This window comes from Neofelis nebulosa, chromosome 6 (assembly GCF_028018385.1).
Source record: "Neofelis nebulosa isolate mNeoNeb1 chromosome 6, mNeoNeb1.pri, whole genome shotgun sequence".
Classification (NCBI taxonomy): domain Eukaryota; kingdom Metazoa; phylum Chordata; class Mammalia; order Carnivora; family Felidae; genus Neofelis; species Neofelis nebulosa.
In genome coordinates, this window is record NC_080787.1 from 130,619,058 (window position 1) to 130,645,175 (window position 26,118).

The 26,118-nt window shown below is 33.4% G+C and overlaps 2 long non-coding RNA genes across 2 annotated transcripts in view; one reads left to right on the top strand and one right to left on the bottom strand.

The window, feature by feature from the left end:
- LOC131514965 (uncharacterized) overlaps positions 1–26,118 on the bottom strand; it is a 305,085-nt gene that overhangs the window by 234,795 nt on the left and 44,172 nt on the right. The gene's annotated exons all lie outside the window — the stretch shown is intronic.
- The window catches only part of LOC131514964 (uncharacterized), a 125,428-nt gene that overhangs the window by 39,470 nt on the left and 59,840 nt on the right, over positions 1–26,118 (top strand). Inside the window, exon 2 of the long non-coding RNA XR_009263364.1 lies at positions 1,411–1,516. This is a non-coding gene — a long non-coding RNA (uncharacterized LOC131514964). The remainder of the gene's footprint in view (positions 1–1,410; positions 1,517–26,118) is intronic.

Sequence of the window (26,118 nt, forward strand, 5' to 3'; positions counted from 1 at the left end):
ACCTCCTCTTTTTCTCTTTGAACACTTTCTCTAGAGGTAATCAGTCGTCATGCAAGCATTTTGACTGTTATCAAAGACTGAATGGCTCATAGACAACAGAAATTTACTTCTCACAAATCTGAAAGCTAGAGATCAAGGCATCAATAGATTCAGTCTGTGAATGACAGACCTGCTTCCTGGTTCATAGATAATTGTCTTTTTTGCTGTGTCTGCACCTGATGGAAGTAATGGGTGAACTCTCTGAGGTCTCCTTTATAAGGGCACGAAATCCTATTCATGAAGGCTCTGCCCTCATCAACTAATCATTTCCTAAAGACCCCAACTCTAAATACCATCACATTGGAAATTAAGTTTCAACATATAAATTTCAGAGGGACACGAACATTCCGTCTCTAGCACCTGACTTCAGGCTGACATATTGTTAGAAAATTCAAATTAGTCCATATAGAAATATCACATGGAGAAGCCTAATTCTTCACGCACAGAGGCAGGTGACAGGCCAATCTCCAACTATTTAGTTTTCAAACTACAGATCTCAAATACTAGAATTGCTCAGCTGACTCTTCCCTAATTCATGATTCATGGAAAGATGAGGGGTAAACAAATGATTGCCACAGTTTAAAGCCACCACAATTTTTTTTTTACCACAACAGTAGATACCTGGAACAGTCACATTAGGATGTTGGGGAAACAACATTTAAAAAGGAAAAACAAAATAAAACAAACCAAAAAAAAAAACGTAAAAGAAAACCGGAACATAAAGGGAAAGAACCAAACATACATCCTGTATTTTCGGTACAGACTATACCTAACTGTCACCAAATAGTTAACAATGGGAGTTTCAGGTCAGAAAAATATTCAGCTAACAATCAATGAAGAAATAATTGAATTTTATAGCACAATTTTCAAACCTCTAGTGTGTTGATTATAGGCAATGACTCTCAATTGCTGATAACCAGATAACTAGATATTATGTGCCTACTGATGGGAGAATGCAACAGGACTTATAAGCATTTCTTATCAAAAGTAAAAACAAAACAAAACAAAACAAAACTTCAACCTGATAAATCCTCCAGATATACCTGCAATTTGCAGAGATAATAGGAGACATAGAACTGTGTTCACTGGACTCTGCAGGACAAAACCAACCCTGTTATTTACTAAGTAACAAAGAAACAGAGAGATAGAAGATAACTTACAGATAAAAAGACATGGAAGGGAGATACCAACCACTTTGAACATATGGACATTATTTGGATATCTGATTCAAACATAAAAGCAAAAATAAAAATGTTTACGTTAATGAAACTTTCACAGTGAATGTGTATTCAATAATAGATTGAGATTGTAATTCATGTGTGTTATATTGATATTGTATTCTATTTTACAAAGCACTTTTATCTTTCACAGCTGTCTGCTAAAATATGTACCTGGATTTGCGCCAAAGTTTCTTGAAGGAGTTGTGAAAAGCAGTATAATTAAAACGAAATTAGCCATGAATTTATAATTGTTAAAGGTAAGTGACAGTACATGACAGTGTTTCACCATATTCATCTCGCCACTCTTACATATGCTTGAAAGTTTTCTTAATCAGAAAATGATGATGGGACATCCTCTGAAATGTGCCTTGATATCATAGAAAATATTAACTTTCATTGGTACAATATATATATATATATATATATATATATATAATATATATAATTATTGGTACAATAATTTCATTGGTACAATATATATATATATAATATATTCAGTGTTGTGAAAATATATATACATATATATTACATATATATTATATTATATATATACATATATATGTATATATATATTACATATATATATTATATTAATATATATGTATATATATTCAGTGTTGTGAAGGTTTGATGATATTATAAAAGAAATTTGGTCTTACTTGGCTCTATTTCTCCTTTTCATTAGAGATAAAAAATAAGGGCAAATAAACAAGAAACTTTCCATGAAAAAATAGTTTTGACCTAGGGCTAATTGGAAGGGGAGTTCATCTGTTTCTGGAAGGTTGTTGTTATGATAAGTGTCTCCTGTGTTTTCCTCATCAAGGATTCAGAGTCCAGAGGGAATCAATATCTCAAATTCAGAACATGAACCTTTCTTAAAGAAGACAATAATTTCATATATCTATAATTCATACATGCATAATGTCATATATATAATTCTATGTACAGAAACTTTGCCTTTATATTTTCCTAGTTTTATCTGTTTCTTTCTTTCTTCTTTTATTAATCGGTCCGTTCAGTGCTATTTTGATCCAAGCAGACAGATGGCATATAGGAACCATCATTTTCAATCCAATCTAGGGATAGTCTTTGTAATTTAAGTATAATTACCTGTCAGCTTCTATATAATTCTCCTTTTTGTTTGTGACAATAAATCAGTTCAACAAAAAATCATGATTATAACAGTTTATCTAATAATATATGCTTTGTCTGTTTTTATACATTTGTGTACACTTCTAGTTTTCATTTTATATACTATTTATAAACATTTAATTGTTGGATAGAGGAAACTGTATTCAAACACTAGCATAAATGGAAGAGATAGAAATTTTTCCACACTGTTATTTCATGTGGATTCTGCCAGTGAGTGATGAACCCAACTGTTAAGCCTCCAGGCCTTATTAAACCACCTGTACAATTTTTAGGTCAAGTATTTACATCCCTGCCCCTGGGAATGAGGCACCTCTCCAGAGAGTTAAACTCTCAAGAGAGGACTTGGGCAATTGGATGCTCTTCCTCTGTAATTTACCAGCCCAGCTCCCGAGACCGACCAAAAGATATTGTGCACAAGCTAAACAGAGGTCATACAGAGGTGAGTGAAGTTCAAGCAAAGGTAAATATAGAGAACATGTTCTGGAGTAAATCTTAATCAGGGGATCTTCAGGGAAGGTTATATTGTACCCAAACTGACTACCTACATCCCAGGACTGTAATCAACTAGTGGTTTCCCTTTGAAACACTGAGTGCTTGTATGTATGCACATTCAAAATAACCTCAGCTAAGTGAAGTGTTCATTTAAACTTTCTCATTAAAGTACTAAATTTGCACATGTATCTTACTCAAGAGGGGATTTTAGCTGCCTTATGGTAGAAATTATAGATGAGAGACCATTCTCAGTGAACATATTTCTAAAAATACTTTCCTGAGCACACATGTAGTTCATCAATAAGTAAACGCAATAAAATTAAGTACCATGTTGCAGCTGATATATTCACGTACTATGTGTGGAGAAAAGAAAAACCAAGCAACTGTAACAAATATATATTTAAATCTCAAGGATGATGAGATAGAAATAATAATTTACAGTTAAAGAGATCTCCAAAAGTAATCATCATTGAGTAATTCTTAAAAATATTGTACAAAAAATATTAAAAATACAGTAATATAGTGCAAGAGATAAATCTGACTTAATACCATTCTGACATGATAATTTGACAAAAATATGATCACAAGTCTGTATAGTTTTTAAAATATCTTTATATTTCTAATAGGTTAAGAATATTTTATCATATCACAAGAAGACTTAGAATATTAGTGATTATTATACTTGATATAAATTATAGTTAGTGACAGCAAATCAACAATAACAGAATCCCTACCTTAGGATATCTATTATCTGTGGGTAAATCAAGCTGTATTTAGCCTAAGATGAGCGCTTTGACTTGAAATTTGTTTTCTATGCAATCATTTCATATCCATCAGCATCTAGTTTTATCCTCACAACAGGAATTGAAAATACTGTTCCTTCCTCAATCTCCTCTTGCTGATCATTGACAAGTGATGGAGGGAGTTTCAGAAATCTGATAATATGTCTGGCTTCCAGCTTCAGTTTTGGTCACTACATACACTACCATACTCTATTTTACTGGACTATCTAAATAGCCCGTGAGACAAAATATAACATTTCATACAACAAGGAAATCTAGGTATACAGTAAAAGTTCGTGTGTGGCAATGAGAATCAGAGGACAGTATGATGCCATACACATTCGATTTTGGTTTGTACAAGACTGTACTTTGTGCATCTATTTTTAATCAAACAACTAAAAATAGGAACACAAGCCTATGAATATGATCATTTATACACGTACATTTTTTAAGTCATTCTTACATCTAACTTGTTATCCATATCTGCGAACTGACTGGCAAGTGACAAAGCCAAGGTGGCAAGATAAAATCAAACACCCTGTGCTCCTTCCTAGAGATCTTTGTAAACAGAATCAATGCCTTTAGAGGATACAGAACTCTCACGCGTTTAAGTTCAAGAACCTGAGGGATACTCTATAAGGTATTCTGAACCCAACAAGAAGGAATTGCTGAAGCAAATGCATTTAGAAGAGATAAAACTTAACATTCTCTAAAAATATCCCTAGGATTTCTGTGAGAACTAGAAAATGTGAACATTTGTTTTCATCAACACATTTGGTCTGGTGACTGTAAGATAGATACCCATCGTGAGAACTGAGATGATGTTTTTGATGCATATGATTATTTGTTTGTACTCTCTACCTTATATATGCCAGTTTGTTTCTGTATTCAAGGTTTCATTTTATGAAATAGTGATAGTTCTGCTAATAGGACACATAATCATGACCCATTATTAACTAGTGAGTGCTAACAAGACATTTAGTCTTTATTTAGTTGCCAAGATTTGATCAAAACTTTTGTGATTGATTTTTATATCTATTATATATAATATCTGTTACACAGTATAATATTTATATGTGTGTATGTGTCTGCTATAAAGCAAATAATGTCTAGGGCTATATAGAATTTAGCAACACAGCTGGTGAGCCTAAAGATAAATGTCCAAACTTTATAGGAAATTTGAAATTCTGAAATTTGCTTTTTTTGAACATTTGTTTTTGATAGGTTTTCTTATGGAACTTCATCAATTAATTATGAAGTATTTATTTTAACTTTGCAACATCTTTAGGTAATAAATGGGAAATAATTTTACATTTTTATTTTATGGTTTTATTTTTTAGCATTCTGACTGCCGCATGTTATTCAGTTTACAGGGCTTCTGCTGTCCACTTTTTGGGGTGTCACTTTGTTTAATTACTAATAAACCTCTCATTTTTTGTATTTAGAACATTGCAAATATTTTATCTATTAAATTTTACATAGAGGCCTCCCATGTATGATAAACTTCATTTTACATGTTAATATGAATCATATTAACAATAATTTTAATCTATTTTTAAAATCTGAATATATTCAGAATAAATGATGTGATTAATTTGGTAGGAAACTGAAAGCTAATTATTATATAAAATTGAATTATGATCCATAACAAATCTCATGTTATCGTTAAGGCACTTAGAAATTTCCTCAAGCTCATGAAAAGAGAAGATCAAATATATCATAAGATTATTTTTATAATAATAAGGCTTAAAAAATGAGGCAGCATAGCAGTGTGATATGCTATAAATTAAAATGTTAATTAAGTAATAGCCCATTAATTATACACACAGCCCATACACACATGCTTTTATTGCCTCTGCATTGTCTGAGGAATACTACATGGGTTTTGTTGTTGTTGTTGTTGTTGTTGTTGTTGTTATTTTTTGCAATATGCTATACCTGTATCTTCAAGATACAGGTATCTTAATCCTTCAAGATGGATTAAAATACTACATAAATAATAATTGTATACACACTGAAAGCCTTGAACTCTCTATGTGCCTTTGAATATTCTCTTGTGCCTTTGACTAATCACTTAATCTTGCTAGACCTCAATTTTCTTAACAGAATATTGAAAACTATCTACATCACAAGTTTGTTGACAATTAACTCATAACAAGCATATAAAGTGTTTAGTATAGTACATATCAATACATGTTCAGTATAATAATATAATCATAATATTGTTAGGATTTATGATAATTATTTTATGTCACTGTCTAGACCCCATATTTTCAAAAGCCATTCTGTTCTTTTAGTATCAAAATAGGGGTCATAAAAGCTCTTTTACTGAAAATCTTTCTTAAGCCAATGTCAAAGATTTCAAATATAATTAGAATATCACTGTTTTCAATGATTGTGAAAACAGTCATACAGATGAGTAAGAGCCAAAAGTCAACTATATTGACATAAGTCATTAAATACTGATTTGCTTTCTGCCACTGATATAATTGCTGCCCTGTGCCTAGCACTTTTCAAATATTAATTAAATCTAGGCATTAAGATAACTATACTGCTGTTCTGTAATTTTTCCCATCTTATTCCTCCCAGCTCCTCACTGTGGACTCAAAAATAACAATTACACTTTTTTTTAGGAACAATTTAGCATAAGAATAGTTGAGCCTAAAAGCCAAACGATGATTATAGCTATTCTATTCCTTAAGTGTAAATAAATTTCCTTGCTTTTCTAGGTATTAGAAAAAGATATGTGACATTTTCAAACTTGTTCAGAAACTTTAAAATTATGACTTGTATGAAAACAAAACCAATGAGTCATTGCTTAAAAGCAGTGATGCATAAGCCTTAAAAAAAGAAATTCCTCTAATTTACTGTGTATGTTAATAAATATAACATATTCCTCCATCTCCAAATTTGGCATAACATTAGCTTTTTTCCAATTAAATTCTGTTCACAAGAAAATAATATGTCATCCTTGTTTTTCTTCTTTCCGCAAATAATAAAACAAATAAGCAAACAAATAAAACAACCAGACAATGAAACTTAATTGTGTCTTAATTTCTATCTTAATTGATCATTCAATTATTCAAAACTTAATTATTTGATTTATCAACAAAAACATATTACATTTGGAAATGGGAAGTTAGACCAATTGGAGAGGTTTGGCTGTAGGCAGAGATTATTGTGAATTATGAAATGTTGGGTTTATCGTGAAAGAAATCTTAAAGAAACAAGTCACAGAGTAGCTATCAGACTCAGAGGCTATACTTCCTTTCTAGAGTAACTTCTTCCTTGAACACTGCTGACTAGATTTTTAAAAGGTAAAGCATTAGTCTCATAGTATCTCATGATAAGCTCTGTTACTAGAGTTTTCATACATTGAAAATTATATTAAGAGGGACTTAGAGTGTGACAGCATGAGGAGCTCTCTGAACCTGCTCTCCAGAATGACTGGTGTTACTTAAAAAAAAAATTAAAGTGTCAGGAAATGGTCACAGTGACAGACAATGAAGAAATGCTAGTCAAAAAAATCTAAAATACTATAAGAAGAATGAGAATCTGGTATTTACCCTGAGATTTGCTCCCTCACTTGCTCATCCATACTCAGTAAGGTAAGAGCCCTATTCCAGGTGGATGCAACCAAGAAAGCGGGCCACCTCTTCCCCTAGCTCCCGGTCAGAGGGATATATCTTCCCAGGAGGGACAGCACATGAGAATGTTTCATTCTGAACCCAGCTACAGGTGCTGAGGCTAAGTTAGTTACAGGTGAATATAGACCAGAAAAATGAACAGAGGTAGGGCATCCCTTCTTCCACTCACATGAAAATTGGGGGTTGGAATTTCTGCCTTGAGGACAGTACCACTGAAAATACCACTTGTCCAACTCTTAAGGTGTTGATTCCACACTGGGAGAATCCGGTAAGAAGACCTTAGGCTGCCACCCTCCACCCTCCAAATCATACAGCCCTCGGTTTCTGAAGTAGCTTTGTCACTCAGAGAGAAACATACCATTGTCCCCATATCCAGCTCCAGAGATGTGGCTCAGAAGTTTTTCCTGGGTAGGGAGATGTGGAGGGAGAGAGAAGCAAGTCTTAAAAATGATAGCTTCTCATCTCTTCCCAAAGGAATTGAACTTGAAATAAAGTTCAAGCTTAAGAAATGAACAAACACAGTGCAAGTTGTGATGAAAGGGAATTAGGAGATTACTAGGGTCATTGGGCATATAAACTAAACTGTATGTTAATTACCTTGTCTGAGGGAACCAGAGAGAGACAAGTGGGAAGAACCTAACTAGGGTCTGAAAAAAGTTTAAACGTTGATCTATGGCATTATCCCTTCAAAGGAGCTTGAATTTGATTAGTTTTGTCTGTGGATCAACTTATGAACAGCACATTGTTGAACATTATAAAGCAATTAGTTAGAAATTACTGAGGGGTGCCTGGGTGGCTCAGGGAGTTAAGCGTCGGACTTTGGCTTAGGTCATGATTTCACAGCTCGTGAGTTTGAGCCCCGCGTCGGGCTCTGCGCAGACAGCTCAGAGCCTGGAGCCTGCTTCAGATTCTGTGTCTCCCCCTCTCTACCCCTGCTCCATTCATGCTCTGTCTCTCTCTGTCTCAAAATTAAATAAACATTAAAAAATTAAAAAAAAAAAAAGAAATTACTGGAATGTAACAGCTGGATGAGGTCAGGGAGAAAGATAGTGAAATACAGGCCTGCCAGAACCACTGCCATACCAGAGCGACTGTGGGCAAACCCAATGCCCCTATATTAGTCTGCTAGGGCTATTGTAACAAAGGACCACAAGCTAAGGGGCCCAAACAACAAAAGTGTATTGTTTTACAGTTCTGGAGGCTAGAAGTCCAAAATCAAGGTGTTGGGAGTGTTGGTTTCTTCTCAGGGCTATGAGAGTGAATCTGTTCCATACTTCTCAGTAGTTTCTTGTTTGTTTCCTGGCAATCTTTGATGCTCCTTGTCTCATAGAGGCATCATTCCAATCTCTGACTTTGTCTTGACACAGTGTTCTTCCTGGGTGCATGTCTATGTCCAAATTTCCTTTTCTTTAATGTTAATTTGTTTTTGAGAGAGAGAGCACTAGCAGGGGAGGAGCAGAGAGAGAGAGGGATAGAGAAATCTGAAGCAGGCTTTGCGCTGACAGCAGACAGCCTGATGCAGGACTCGAACTCATGAACTGCAAGATCATGACCTAAGCCAAACTTGGACACTTAACTAACTGAGCTACCCAGGTGGCTCACAATTTCCTTTTTTGATAAAGACATTAGTCATATTGGATTGGGACCGACCTTACTTCAGTACAACCTTATCTTAAATTAACTAATTAAATCTACAACAACTTTACTTCCAGAAAAAAATCACATTCTGGGGCACTGGGGATTAGGACTCTTACACACAAGTTTTGCAGAGAAATAATTCAATCTCTAACAGCCCTCATGAGGAGCAACATCAAAGGTTTAAACTTTGTAAGGGGAGGACTAGGCTCCAATAAAATAACCCGGCCATTCACTAAGCAACAACAAATACAAATAATGAGTTCAAGAGGCAGAGTACTCAGAGTTGCTACAATATAGTATGTAAAGTTTCCACTTTCTAATAACAAAAAGTATAAAACATAAAAACATAAAAACAACAAAAAACAGGCAAGAGAACCTGTTTATGAGAATTAACAGATATAGGATTTAACAGAAAAGACTTCAAATTACCACTGCAAATATGTTCAAGGAATAAAAGGAAATCATGATTAAAGAAGTAAAGGAAGATGTGATGACAAGGTCTCATCAAATAGAAAATATCAATAAAGAGATAGAAATTATAGAAAAACAACTCCTGAATTATGGAGTAGAAAAGTATAATAATTAAAATGCAAAATTCAAGAGGGGCTCAGAGTAAATTTGAGCTGGCACAAGAAATAATTGGCAAATTTGAAGACAGTGATAGAAGCTATACAATCTGAAGAAGAGAGATAAAAAAGAAAAGAAAAATGAACAGAACCTCTGAGAACTGTGAGTGTTATTAATGTAAGAAGAATGGGAGTACTAGAAGAAGAAAAGAAAAGAAATGAGCAGAAAAAATATTCAAAGACTTAATTGCTGAAAACTTCCCAAATTTATTGAAAACAATAAATTGAAGTTCGATAAAATCCAAGTAGGATAAATGCAAAGAGATCCACAAACATATCACAGGAAAAAAAAAAAGCTGAAATCAAAAACAAGGAGAAAACTCTTGAAAGCAGCAAGAGAAAGATATCTCATCACTTACAAGAAAACTCCAATAACATCATCAGTTTCGTTCTCATCAGGAACAATGGAGGTCTGAGGGAAATGCAGATAACATATTATAGTCAAAGTGCTCATAAAAACAACCAACCAAGAATCCTATTTACAGCAAAGCTATCTTTCAAAAATGAAGGTGAAGTAAAAACATTACCAGATGATCAAAAATTGAGCAAATTTGTTGCTAGGAAACCCACCTTACATGAAATACTAAAGGAAGTTCTTTAGGCTAAAAACAAGTTACTAAAGACAATAATTTAAATCCATATACAAAAAAAACAAAACAAAACAAAACAAAAAACACCAGTAAAGATAATTGTGTCATTATAAAAGACAGTATAAATGCATATATCTTCTCCTGTTCTCTCTTAATTGATTTAAGAACCAATTACACACACACACACACACACACACACACAGTTGGACATATAACATATAAAAATATATTTGCCAAAAACAGCACAAAGGAGACAGGTGAGATCAAATCTGTATTGGGCTAAGGAAAAGACTCCAGATGGTACTCAAATCCATAAGAACAAATAAAAAGAAACAGAAATGGTAAATCAAAAGGTTAACATAACAAAAGCTATAAAAATACACTTGCTTTCTTTTCTCCTTTAAGCTTCTTTAAATCGAAAGAATTTATATAATTCTTATATATGTATAAGAATTATGTAATGTAATATTCATATTAGTAATGTATTGTTGGATTTGTGACATTTACAGATGTAATATGTAGAAAAATAATATCACAGAAAAGAAGGAAAGGGAATATAGAAGAGTAACTATGTTTCACTGGAATCAAGTAGTATAAATCTGAAGCTGATATTGATAGGGTAGTGTGTATATGGTAAGCCCTAGAGGAACCACTAAAGAAGTAACTGAAAATATGTAGTAAACAAAATCATTAAGAAATATACATGCAACATTAAAAAAATATCCACTTAAGGCAAAAGAAAACATTAAACAAGGAATAGAGTAACAAAAAGGTACAAGAAATGTGGAATATAAACAGTAACTGGCAGCCACAAATCCAACTGCATTAGTAATAATTTTTCTTTTAATTTTTATTTAATTTTTTAGAATGTTTATTTATTTATTTTGAGAGAGAGACAGAGACAGAGAGAGCAAGCAGGGGAGGGGCAGAGACAGAGATGAGAGAGAATCCCAAGCAGTCTCCCAGCTCTCAGTACAGAGCCCCATGCAGAGCTTGAACCCACGAACTGTGGGATCTCACTAACCATGAATCATGACCTGAGCCAAAATTGAAAGTCAGACTTTTAATAGACTGAGTCACCCGGGTTCCCCATTAATGTCTTTTTAAGGTTTATTTATTTATTTTCAGAGAGATAGAGAAAGAGAATGAGTGTGTAAGCAAGTGGGGGTGTGGCAGAGAGAGAGGGAGAGAGAGAATCTTAAGCAGGCTCCACACTGTCACCTCAGAGCCCAGAGCAAGGCTCCATCCCATGAAGCAAACTGTGAGATCATGACCTGTGCTGAAATTAAGTGTGGGTTATTCAACCCAGTGAGCCACTCATGTGTCCCTGCATTAGTAATAATGTTAAATGTGACTATATTAAACCATCCAGCCAAAAATAAGGAAATGCAAGACTGGATAAAAAACAAAAACAAAACAAAACAAAAACAAAAACAAAAACAAAAACAAAAACAAAAACAAAAACAAACAAGATCTAACTATTTGCTCATGATCCAGCTATTTAGGTTAAGAAGTAACACAAAATATGTTCTCCAACCACAATGGAATGAAACTATAATTCAACAGCAGAAAAAAAATTAAGATATTTGCAAATACGTGCAAACACACTACACAATAACCAATAGGTCAAAGAAGAAATCAAGTGGGAAATAAAATGGGAAATGAGATACATGGAAATGAGGGACCATGTAGCAAAACTCGAGATGCAGATAAAACAGAGTTTAGAGTGAAATTTAAGACTATAAATGTCTATATTAAGAAAGAAGAAAGATATCAAATAAATAACCCAACCTTAAGATTAGAGCAGAAATTAATGAAATAGTAGAAAAACAATAAAGAAGATCAGTAAAAGTAAAAGCTGATTCTTTGAAAATATCAACCAAATAGAGAAAACTTTAGCTTGATTGGCCAGAGAGATGGAGAAAGAGAAATAAAAGAGGGGATATTAATACTGACCTTAGAGGAATAATATGTATTATAAAGGAATTCTATGAAAAATTATATGTCAATTAACTGGATAGATTAGATGAAATGAAAACAAATTTTTAAAAAGACACAAACTATGAAAAGAAGAAATAGACAATCTAATTAAACTATATTAAGTGAAGGCACTTAATTAATAATCAAAACACAACCCACAAAGAAAGCCCAGGTCTACAAGCCTGCACTATTGAATTCTCCTAAACATTTTAAAATAGAAATAACACCAAACATTCACATACTCTCCAATGGAAGAGTAGGGAATACTTCCCAACTCACTGTAAGAATCTATTCCCTGATACCTAAATCAAAGACATCACAAGAAATGAAAACTAAGGACCAATATCTCTTTAAAAATATGGGCACAAAAATCCTCAACAAAATATTAACAAAATGAATCAAGAAACCAAGTGGAATCTGTCCCAGATATACAAGGTTGTTTAACATCAAACATTACTTAATGTAATATGCCAATTAAGGGGTGCCTGGGTGGCTCAGTTGGTTGAGTGTCCGACTTTGGCTCAGTTCATGATCTAGCAGTCTGTGGGTTTGAGCCCCACCTCAGGCTCTGTGCTGACAGCCAAGAGCATGGAGCCTGCTTGGAATTCTGTGTCTCCCTCTCTCTCTGCCCCTCCCCCACACATGCTCTGTCTCTCTCTCTGTCTCTCTCTCTCTCTCTCTCTCTCTGTCAAAATAAATAAACATTAAAAAAAATTAAAAAAATGTAATATGCCAATTAAAATTTTAAAACAAGATTATCTCAATAGAGAAAAAGCATTTGGTCAAATCCAACACACTTTCATAATAAAATATTGAATAAACTGTCACAGACTATGAGTCTGGATTTCTCTCTTGTCCAACAAAAGCATGGATAAGAATTGAATATGAGAGAGGCTAATGTCCAGAAGAAGACAAGAGCCCAAACAGGGTTTTTTTCTCCATATTTATTGAACTCAGTAGATATTACCCACGTGGTGAATGTGAAGAAAGCACAAGATATTACTCACAGGGTGAACATGAAGAAAACACAAGATATTATCCACGTGGTGAATGTGAAGAAAACAAGATCTTACACACATAAACGTGGAGAAAGCAATCAGATAGTAATCATTAACTTGTATGTGTAAGAAGCAAAGGGTCTAGGGGGCAAGTGGAGTTTGTGATATTGGCATCGGATGGAAAGCAATTTTCTGCAGGTGATATAACAACTTATTCGTGATCCCATTATGATAGCTCGCTACCTAACCTCGGGCGCTTTCACCCTCTGGTGGTGGCTTTCTGCCCTAAGCTTTTTTTCTAACCCATTTATGTAAATAGAACCTATTTCCCCCACAAAAACTAGAAACTGCAGGGAACCTCCTCACCCTGATAAAAGGCATCAATGAAAAAGCCACAGCTAATGTTATATTTAATGGTAAAAGATTGGATACTCTCCCCAGAAAATCATGAAAAAGACTAGAATGTCTTTTCTCATCATTGCTGTTTAACTTTGTACTAAAGCCTCTAGCCAGGAGAATTAGTGAAGAAAAAAAGAAAAAAAATCCATTTTGGTGTAAAACTACTTTCACAGATGAATGGTTTTCTCTTATTCTGCACATATGATATGATTTTTATATAGAAAATCATAAAGAATCCACCAAGAAACCCACCAGAAATAATAGATGAGTTTAGTAAGGTTGCAGGACACAACATAAACATACAAAATTGAATTGTATTTCTGCGTACTTATAATGAACAACCAAAACTGAAATTTAAGAAAACAATTCCATTCACAATCACATCAGAAAGAATAAAATATTTAGAAATAAGTAGAACAAAATTTATACTATAAAAGCTACAAAACATTATCAAGAAATTAAAGAGGATATAAATAATCTCAAACATCTGGGCAAACGTCTGATGCTAATAGATCAAAAGATTTAATATTGTTAATATGGCAAGATTCCCTAAATTGGTCTGTGGATACAACCCCATCCTTATCAGAATGCCAGATGGCTTATTTGTAGATTCAACAAGTAGATTCTAAAATTTATATGAAATTGCAATGATTAAAATAATGAAAAAATTAAAAGAAAAAGGTAGGACTCACACTTTCTGATTCCAAACATAATAGAAAGCAACAGAAATCAAGAGTTGGTAATGTCATAAAGATAGATGTATATAGTTCAAAGGAATAATATTGATAGTTCAGTAATAAACCCATGTGTCTATGGTCAACTGATTTTTATAAGAGTGCCAAGGACATTCAATGGGGAAGGAGTAACCTTTACGACTAGATAGCTACATGCGAAAAAAAAAAAAAAAAAGAAGTTGAACCCTTACTTCATACAAAAATTAACTGAAAATGGATCTATGACCTAGAAGTAATAACATATAAAACTCTTAGAAGATACAAGGAAGAATCTTTCATGACCTCAGATTTGGCAGTGGATTCCTAGATGAACAACCAAAGAAAAATATAGATAAATTGGATTTCATCAACTTTGAAAAGGCTTTGTACTTCTACAGACACTAACAAGAAAGTAAAAGGCAACCCACAGAATGGGAGAAAATATTTTTATATATTTATATCTGATAAGTATCTGATTTATATCTGGAATGTTATCTAGACTATATTAAGAACAATTGAATAATATAAACCCAAACTCATAAAAAATGAAACAAACTAATAAAATATTAACAAACATTTTATAGTAAACATTTTCCCAAAAAAGATATACAAAAGGCCAGTGATTCATAAAAGGATCTTGACATCATAAGTCAAGAGGGAAGGAAATGCATATCAAAACCAAAATAGGATAACTTCCCACCCAGTAGGATGGTATATACACAGAAGTGAAAACACATGTCCACACAAAAACTGTGTGTGAATGTTTAGAGTAGCATTATTCATAATATTCAAAAGTTGGAAACACTCCAAATATCTATTAACTGCTGAATAAATAAACAAAAAAGTGGTATATACATATGATAGAATAATATGCAGCCATAAAAAAGAGTGTAATGACATTCTATAACACAGATGAGCCTTAAAAAAATTATGCCAACTGAAAGAAGCCAATTTCAAAAGAATACATATTATATGATTCCAATTAATGAAATCTCTATAATATGCAAATCTATAGAGACATAATCCATATTAGTGATTGCTTAGTTTTGGGGGGATAAAACAGTAGTATTAAATGGGTGGAATTTAGTATTGAGGTAGTGAATATGTTCAATAACTGGTGATGGTTCCACATTTCTTTGAAAATACTAAAATACATTGACAGGTGCCCTACTTTAAATAGGTGAATTTCAACAAAAAAATAAATGGGTGAATTTAATGGTGTGTAAGTTATATCTCAATATAACTTTTTAGAAAACAAAAACTATATAAACTTTTTTGGTAGATTCATTTATTGGCTGATAACCATATTTATATTTATATTTATTTCATTATACCTTTATTATTTTTCTAATGATAGATACCCTGCTTATATTTTCTGTCCCCAACACTTCTACTCTGTTAAGCATAATTTCTGCATAAGTTTCTTCTTCAAAAAATATCTAGCAGTAATATTGTTGCATATTTGTTACGAAAGTAGTTAGGGAGGGGGGCAACTGGTGTCTCAGTTGGTTGAGAGTCTAACTTCAGTTCAGGTCATGAGCTCCTGGCTCATGAGTTCAAGCTCCATATCTGGCTCACTGCTGTCAGCCTGTCAGTGCAGAGCCTGCTTAGGATCCTCTGTCCCCCTTTCTCTGCCCATTCCCCACTTGCACTCTCCCAAAATAAATATTAAAAAAAGAAAGAAAGCAGTCAGGAAGGGAACTTACATCCTCAAATACCCAACACAGTAATACTAGGTTGTATTCTGGTTACACCTTTGCCATTTACCATTTATTATCTTTGCTATGTCATTTATCCTTTCTAAAACTCAGTATCTATAAAGTTAATACAGATTTTTATCTTCATGGATTTATTTTGATGGTGAATGAGACAATACATGTTTAAGACTTCACCTTGGGTCTAGCATATAATATGAACGTTGTCTACTCACGTTGTGCTTTCAATACCAATGATGTGGCAGCCATCTTTATGCACAGATGTGATTAGGTAGATAGGGGTACATAGCAAGGATAATCCTGTATCCTTCTTTCTTTTGTTTGCTTTGGGTTTTTTTGTTTTGTTTTGTTTGGCAAAATTAAATGGCTTTTTTAATCCTAACTTTAATTCTAAATTTTTACTATTCATCTATTGCTAATAATGATTAGTCATGGATTTTAGCTTTTTTGAATAACAAACTGAGTAATTTAATATATTTGAAGATAAAAATTAGAAAATGTAGGGACGCCTGAGTGGGTCAGTTGGTTGAGTGTCCAACTCTTGATTTTGGCTCAGGTCATGATCCCAGGGTCCTAGGATTGAGCCCCAGGACCCAGATTCTCTCTTTCTCTCCCCCTGCCCCTCTTCCCTAATCATGCTCTTTCTGTCTCAAATATAAATAAATAAATAAATAAATAAATAAATAAATAAATAAAGTAAAAAGAAAGAAAATATTGTGGTTGTCAAGGGCTGGGGGGAATGGGAAGTTACTTATCAATAGGCATAATGTTTCAGTTAAGCAGGCTGAGTAAGCTCTTGAGAACAGTACAATACTGTATCTCTAGAAAACGATAATGTACAGTACAACTAAAAATTTCAGAGAGTTGATTTCATGTTGTCTTTACTACATTAAAATAATTTATTTAAAAAAAATTAAGGCCACATGTTAATTTCTCTTATTATATGCTTAACACCTAAACCTTAAACATTATTTCTCAAATACTAGATTTTCTTTCTGTTATGAGAAAAATGTTTCCTTAACCTTTGAAGTTACTAGATATTGCTACTCAAGTGATTTATTTTCCTTAATAAAATACACGTATGTATATTTGTCATGGATTTCCTTGATAGTAATGCATTTCATAAAATCTCAGTAATTTATAGACACTGATGGGTAAACCAGTATGAATTAAAAGGAAAAAAACACCAATTATCTTTAAGCCTTGTTGGACCTGCTGTAATGAACAGATGTGGATCTTGGGTCCTTAAAAATATATTATACTTTACAGGTTAACTATCTTTTTGATCGTGTAGTAACTTGGTATTAATTTACTTAGAAAGATTTTATTCTTCTTAGATCGTAGACAGGTGAACTTCTACATTCAGCTCAGGTTAAATAAGACAAATTCTGAATTTCTAGAGTTTACATGTTAGTGCTCCATCGAATATAATCTATTTTGTTCCTTTTTGTTTTTCTAACACTGGATTGAGGTTTCAGTTTCAAATTTTAACACATTCATCTATAACCTGTCTCAACGCAGTAGGAGGGCAATTTTGTTTTATTATATCCCTCTTGACTTCTTGTCTTAGATTCCTCTCCTCCTCTCAATAAATATTAGTTGATGGTAATACCACTGTTAAAGACCTCTCAAATGGCAACATTCTTTATCCTGTAATATTAATGGGGCAGATCAGAACTATGACACATAACTCAGACTTTTTATTTCAGCAATTTTCTATTCTATTTACTTTAACTGGCACCCCTAGAGTTACAGTGCTTTATTGGCTTAGTTTAAATGTGCAATTGTTACTTATGGGTTAAGCAGGTAGGCTGATTGCATTAATAAAAATTGATAAGTAGGCAGGTTATCCTTCCTAATTTATTTCCATGGCAACAGACAAGCAACCGAGCCTTGTTTCTCAAGAGCAGAATGCTAATAATCAAATGTGCCTTACCCAGATGAATATATAACCCAGTTTACTAATATAAATGTCTCGACATTGTGTATATTATTGAAGAGAAATACACATTAATTTTGCATCTGAGTTACATGATGGATATGCTCAGGAGAATGGAAAAAATGAGAAAGTTCCTCTGAAACATCAAAATTGTTCATTAAAGTAATGTATTTTAAATAGTGTGTACAGTGAACAATTTAATTCTCTGACACTTGCATTGTTTATTTTGGGAGGTCTTGATATTGCAGAAAAACATAGCAATGCATAGTTATTTTGACATCTCAGAAAATAATGGGTCCTGCACAAGAGTTCAATTAAACAATAATCCCTGGGAAAAATGGTCATTACTAGCAGTTAATGATTGGTTTGTTAGTTAATGGCCCAAGGCAAAGCTGAGGGCGGTTAAGACTCTAACAAACGAGTTGTGAATTGTAGCAATGGCTTGTGAATTGTAGCAGTGAGGGATTTTAAAGGATTTTTCCCCTGGTTATAAACCACCATTAATGGTTTATGATAGCAATAATGTGCTTTTTAAGACTGATTATAGCATAGGACAGTCTCTGAAACAACTGATATTTCTAGTAAATTGACAATTGATTTTCTTCTGATATTTCCAGATACTATAAATTTTCAGGTGTGATTTTTTTTGCTTTAGAATATAGGCATCTATACTATACAACCACATCATTCATTTGTTCAAAATAGATGCAGTGTTGGCCAAGCTGCAAATAATAGCATTCCCCTTTTGCAGTTTTCTTGGCTAAAAATATTGTGTGAGTTTCTTTCAGTGATAATTGTATATTTTCTTTAGGTTCCTTGGCTGGCAAGTTTTAACCTGTGATATTAGTTTAACTTTATCTTGAAATGAGATCACCCACACAGAGTTTTTACTTAAAAGGCTTTAAGACTATGGAACGGGCTCTTGAATCCCTACACCCCCATAGCTCCCACAGAGGGAAAATGCCATTGGCTCTCCTGGCCCGCAACCATGTCCTCATGTGTTCACGAGTAATTTAACAGAATAAATGTGCTATAATCAGAATTTCTTTACCTAACATCAGCGATATCTTATCGTTTCCCTATTTTAATCCACAGGAAATTAGACTTCATTAGTCTGGGTACTTGCCTCACAAAACTACTTGTAATGAAACTATAATAGCTTCTGGGATGCAGGAAGGCTTCATCTGCTCTTAGAAATAAGACTTTGTATTCAGCTTCAACTAAGTCTGAGTCTGCATAACTGACAACCACAACTGGTCAACTGGTGAACTGATGGTGGGGGGAATCAATGAAACTTATAATTTGGCTCTTGAGATATATTTTTAAAAAACTTAATTGGTTTCTTTTAAAATTAGTTTTTTAATTTGTTGAATTCACATTTTGTAGGCATCAGCTAGAATCTGGAATTGACTTCAATCAGAGAGGTCATGTGGAAGGATTAGTCTAATTCTACACACATACAGTAGGCATGTATTACCAAATTAAATTATTTGATTAAATTTTTCCTATAAACCACAGTATCTTCTTAAGGTATTCTGCCACTTACATATGGGGATTTGCTTTTGTTCAAAGAATATCCTGTGGAAGAATGTATTTTCATCCAAAACAACAAAACAAAAATCCTCTCTCTCTCCCTCTCTCCTTCTCTTCCCCCCGCCCCCCCGCCCCCACAGCCCTCCTCCGTTACTCCAACCATTTCTCTCACCCAACAACAATCACTTCATGAGAGTTAGTTAACTTTACAAGAGTAAAATGTGAATCTCACAGTCTAAATTGCCTATGCAATGTCACACAGGTATAATTAGCAGATCTGGGATTTAAAACAATTAGTCTGGGTGTTGTGAATTCACGTCATATATTTATACAACAACAAAAAAAATCAGAGGAAAAAATAATAGCAAACATGATCCTGAACACAATAAAAATCTGGTAAAAACATTAGTTAATACTAACTAATAATAGCTGTTTATTATTAATTAATAGTAGTTAATAATTAATAATAAACAGCTATTATTAACAGCTTAAGGATAATACTTTAAGATTCAGAACAAGTGATTATATTACTAAAAGAATACTCACTGTTCAAAAATATCAGTATTAAAACTTTTTCCCCCTGTGAATAATTTTATTTTATGAATAGTCGAAAGACAGTAAGAATCTCTAAATGCTTGTGACACATTTTAACTTCAGTATAACACAGAGAGCAATTAAGACCCAATAAATCTGGCTCTTACCTTAGGTCAGAACAGGCTCGGGGTTGGGGGGGGGTCATCCAATTCATACATACATACAGAGGTGAAGCTTTGGGTACTTGAGGAATCATTAATGTATGCTCTATGTTCCAATCTTATTCCTATTCACTAAACCAAGCCATTATACATTGGTATTTTTGTTTCTTAGTAATAATGCATATTTGTGTTCAGAAGAAACAAAATGCTTGACATTAGATAAAGAATTGATGATACGTAAATAATGACTATTAGCCCAATAAAGACGTGCTGTCAGCAGAATATCTTCTATGTCTTTCTAACTTAATTGGGAATGCAATGCAGTGTGTACATTATGTTGCTCCAATTAATTCAAATCATTCCTAATTGGGATCTCTTAAATAACTCCCTCCTGGGTCTAGAGAGGAAATTGAATCAAGCATTAAATCAGGAAGCCATCTCTATCTTTAAATATATTGTTATTCATAATCAAATATGTTGATGCTGATGTTACCAAAGATTAAGGCAAATTTCTTTCCCTGCACTTTATTAGTAAAGGGGTTCAGGTTAGTTAAAATCATGGTTAACTGGAATAAATCCCACCTGATTAAGTATATTATCATTTCATTGTATTGTTGAATTCAGCTAGCAAATTTTTTTGAGGATTTTTGCATCTATATTCATCAGATATATTTGAAAATCAATGAAAACAATATGCCACATTAACAAAACAAAGGATAAAAATCTTATGATCATCTCAATAGATGCAAAAATGCATTTGACAAGATTCAATATCCATCTATGTTAAAAACTTAACAAAGTGGGTATAGAAGAAACACACCTCAATATAATAAGGCCATATTTGACAAACCCAGAGTTAACATCATACTTCATGGTAGAGAGCTGAAAGATTTTCCTCTAAGATTAGGAATAAAACAAAGAGGTACACTCTCACACTTTATTCAATATGGTATTGGAAGTCCTAGCCACAGTAATTAGGCAAGAAAAAAAGATAGAAGTTACCCAAGTTGGAAAGCAAGAAACAAACTGTCACTATTTGCAGATGACATGACACAATATATAAAAGCCCTAAAGATTCGACCAAAAAACTATTAGAACTAATAAATACCTGCAGTAAAATCACAGGTTACAAAATTAGCATACAGAAATCAGTTGCATTTATATACACTAATAACAAGCCCTTAGGAAAAATTAAGAAAACATTTCCATTTATAATTACATCAACAAGAATAAAATATCTAGGAATAAATTTAACCAGGGAAGTGAAAGACACTGTACACTGAAAACTTAAGATGTTGATGAAAGAAATTGAAGATAACGTAAATAAATGGAAAGATATTCCACGTTCATGGATTGGGAGAATTAATACTGCTAAAATATCCATAGTATCCAAAAAAAAAAAAAATATCTACAGATTCAACACAATTCCCATCAAAGTACCAATGGCATTTTTCACAGAACTATAATAAAGAATTCTAAAATTTGTATAGAACTGCAAAAGACCTTGAATAGCAAAGGCATTTCCCAAGAAAGAAAAACAAAGCTGGAAGTATCACACTCCATGATTTTAAACTATACTATAAAGCTAGAGTGATCAAAATAGTATGGTACTGGCATGAAAAAAGACACATAGATCAATAAAATAGAATGTAAAGCTTAGAAATCAACCCATGCTTATATGGTCGATTGACTTATGGAAAAGGAGGCAAAAATATACAATGGGGAAAAAACAGTCTTTTCAAAAGAATGAAACTGAACTATTATCTTATACCATATACAAAAACAAATTCAAAACGGATTAAAGATTTGGATGTAAGACCTGAAACCATAAAGCTCCTAGAAGAAAATCTAAGCAATAAGCTCTTTGACATTGACCTTCACAATAGTTTCTTGGACCAATCTCCTCAGACAATGGCAACAAAAACCACAATAAACAAATGGGATTACATCAAGTTAAAAAGCTTTTCCATAGTGAAAGACACCATCCTCAAAATGAAAAGGCAACCTACAGAATGGGAGAAGATATTTGCAAATCATGATCCAATAAGGGGATAATATTTAAATGTAAATAACTTACACATCTTAATAACAAAAAAATAAATAACCTGATTAAAAAAAATGGACAGAGGACTTGAATAGACATTTCCCAAAGAAGATATACAGATAGTCAGCAGGCACAAAAAATAATCATCAAGGAAATGCAAATCAAAATCACAATCAGATATTACCCTACACCTGTCAGTTTGGGTAGTATCAAAAAGACAAAAACAACAAATGTCGGAGAGGATGTGGAGAAGAGAGAACCTTCGTACACTGTTGGTGGAAATATAAATTGGTGCAGACACTATGGAAAACAGTATGGAAGTTTCTTAAAAAATTACAGCTAGAACCACCATTTGATCCAACAATTCCATTTCTGGGTATTTATCCAAAGAAAACAAGAACACTAATTTGAAGAGATATATGTACCCCTATGTTCATTGCAGTATTTTTACAATATCCAAGATATGGAAGCAACCTAAATGTCCATCGATAGAAGAATAAAGAAGAGGAATGAAAGATTGCTCACCCACAAAAAAGAATGAAATCTTGTTGTTTGTGACAACATGAATGGATCTAGAGAATATTATGCTAAATGAAATGTCAGACAAGAAAAATACCAATTGATTTCTTTTATACTTGAATTTTAAAAAGGAAAACAAATGAAGAAAACAGAATGATACTCAGAGATACAGGAAACAGACAGTTGGTTATCAGATAGGGGAGGCATTGGGGGATCAATGAAAAAGATGAAGGGAATTAAGAGATACAAACTTCCAGTTATAAAATAAATAAGTCACAGGGATGTACTGTATAGCATAGGGAATGTAGTCAATAATAGTGTAATGATTTTGTATGGTGACAGATGGTGACTGACATCGTGAGGATCATTTCATAATGTGTAAAATACCAAATTGCTATGATGTACACCTGAAACTAATACAATATTATATGTCAATTATACTTCAATTAAAAAAAGGAAAATTGTGGTGAACAGATACTGGTAAAAACAATGAAATATTAAATGCATATTCATTTCTTTGGGTAACTGGAATTACTTGAAATATTTATGGAAGAACATCACTGATTGAAATACAAACCTGGAGACAGTAGAACCAGATTTAGCTATGTGAGTTAGAATAGAACTCATTACTGTGAATGATGATGTTGAGACAATACTAGTCGCAAAATATGTAATGAGAAAGAAGGTTTAATGTTAAAATAATAATCATATGAAGAAAATGAGCAGTCATTTTTCTTGGGCAACCACAATGGAAGGAAACAAATAAACAAGTTTGCATATCCCATGATGGGGAGCATTCCTCATCTATCATCCAGAGAACACCTAGGAAATTAAATTACCTTCAATGTACCATGTTTTCAGAAGGTACTGAGAAAGGTAAAGGCTTTGAAATTGATGTCATAAGAGACAGGATGCAGGCCTATAATTGCTTACTATAAAATATAGAAGTTTAAGTTAGGATAACCATTTTCAAATATTTTAATATTTATGATTTGGAAGAAGACTAATACTTACACTGTTCTTTCCTACTGATTTATCCCCTGCACTGTCTTGGGTGCTAGGAGCTTGTCCTGCTGGAAGAGAGTTTTGAAGAGTCCAGAGTCAGGTTGGAGAATTTAACCAGAGATAATACAGAATGGCCATTATTCCACCATAGCTGGAATTATGGAGTTATAAAATATGGAGCTATAAAATAATGGAATTATTCCAGCATAGTTGGAAGTCTAGGGATATGTTAAAATTACTCCCATCATCCTTGGGTGAGGAAGAAGGGGGTAAACCAAGTCAGTGTAGATAAAGCTTTAATCAAGTTTGTTTGTAAATACAGTCAAGGCTCTTCTGCTTTTATCAGTTAAACTTTGTTGCTAGTCAATTTCTCTGGGCTCAATTTCTTCGGTATATAATTGTATTTTGTAGGGATTTCATAATGATTGTATTTATGCCATGCCATGCCTATTTGAGTTGGCTCAATGGGTATCCCATGAGATCTTGTTGAAGACCTGAATCTAAGAGACTAAACACATGTGACAATGCATTTATACATCTAAGGGTATACAGAGTCTTTCTAGCTTTTCATCAGAAATGTGTTCTCTTCTAATTATGCACACAAATAATCTATATTTCCCAGCATCCCTTGAAGTCAGATGTGACATGTGACTGAGTTCTAGTCAATAGAAAGATAGGAGAAGTAATGTGTGTCACTCTTAGGCCAAGACCATAGATTCTTTGCATATTATCACCTTTGCTTTTTTTTTTCCACTCTGGCTAGATATGAGGGGGGTAATTTGGAAACTAAGTGTCAAAGATAGGTTGAGTCTCAAGATGAAAAGAGCCATTTGGAGAACAGCTTGTTGATGATCAATGTTGACTTATGAATTGATGTGGGCAAGAATTAAAGTTCTAATTTATTAAGTCACTGAGGTTTTGAGGTTTATTAATTACTGTAGCTGGTTTTATTCTAATATGAAAATTAGGAAGGATGTGCTATTGCTAACTGTAACCTAAATTATAATATTGATCTAATCACTCAAGTACAGATTACATACAAATTCATACTGGAGGATGGAAAGATGAAGTCCCATTTTACATAGTGGCAAAGTATTTGGTAATATGTAACTTTCTATGACTTTTACATCCAACCATGTGCACGCTGAGACTGTAGGTCTCAGCACTGAATGCAGAGTTAGAGTTAGGATGAAATATGTATGTCATACCATTTAATAGAATTTCTACCATACATATACAATAGAAGTTAATAACCTCTAGAGCATAGCTAATAATAAAATATAGTAAAATAATTAAGATGGGATGAGTTTTAATTATTAATTACTTTTGTTTTAATATAATTTATTTAATTATAAGTGTACAATTTCTGATTTCATAATGACTGTGATTAGCAATTGGTGCACACAATTCCTGAAAGGTTACTAATTGACTTCTTGATCTGGTATGAACCAGTTCTAGCACATAACTATCAAAGGTTGACTTCATTAGAATAATAAATGAGTTTCATGTTTTAAACCACTGGCAGGGGTGCCTGGTAGGCTAAGCGTCAGACTCTTGAATTTGGCTTGTGGCTCAGGTCATGATCCCAGCATCATGGGATCGAGCCTTGCAATAGCCTTCTCACTGAGCATGAAGCCTGCTTAAGATTCTCTCTCGTCTCTCTCTCTGCCCCTCCCTCTCTCACATGTGAGTGCTCTCTCTCTCTTCCTAGAAAATATATGTATGTATATGCACACACACATACATATACATATATAAACATATATATATGCATAAACATATATATATATATACACATATATACACACCATTGACACATGGGGTGTATATATATATATATATATATATATACACACACCATTGACATATGGGGTTTATCTGTGACTTCAGTAGCATTGACCTTACTAAAGCACAGGGCTGTATCCTTTAGTCAGAAATGGCTTGTGCCTTCAATTTATACTTTGCTCCTCTGGATGATAGGGAGCCCCTTTATAATGCCTCCACTCTCTGAGACCCAAAGAGCTTATTCTGGGGGGTGGTGTTTCCCTGGGCTCCAGCAGGGACCTTCTCACTGATGTAATGGATGTGTGTTTTGAGGGTAGAAGTGTGATTGTAGAAATCTAACTAGTAGTAAAATCAACATCCAGTAGTACAGAGTTATAATGTTTTTATTATCACAAAGGAACAGCACCATAAAGCTTAAATTCTTTGAGTACTATGCACGTGCATAAATCAGGGGCAGCTGGAGTAACCTCAGAGCAAGTAGAAAGCGGATATACGTGCCTAAATCATTCATGTTTAGTAATATGCATACTGTTACATCGAACAATGTAGCTAGCTTGACATGGTCATTGGAAATCTCTGTATTAAATTTTGAGGCTCAAATCAAAAA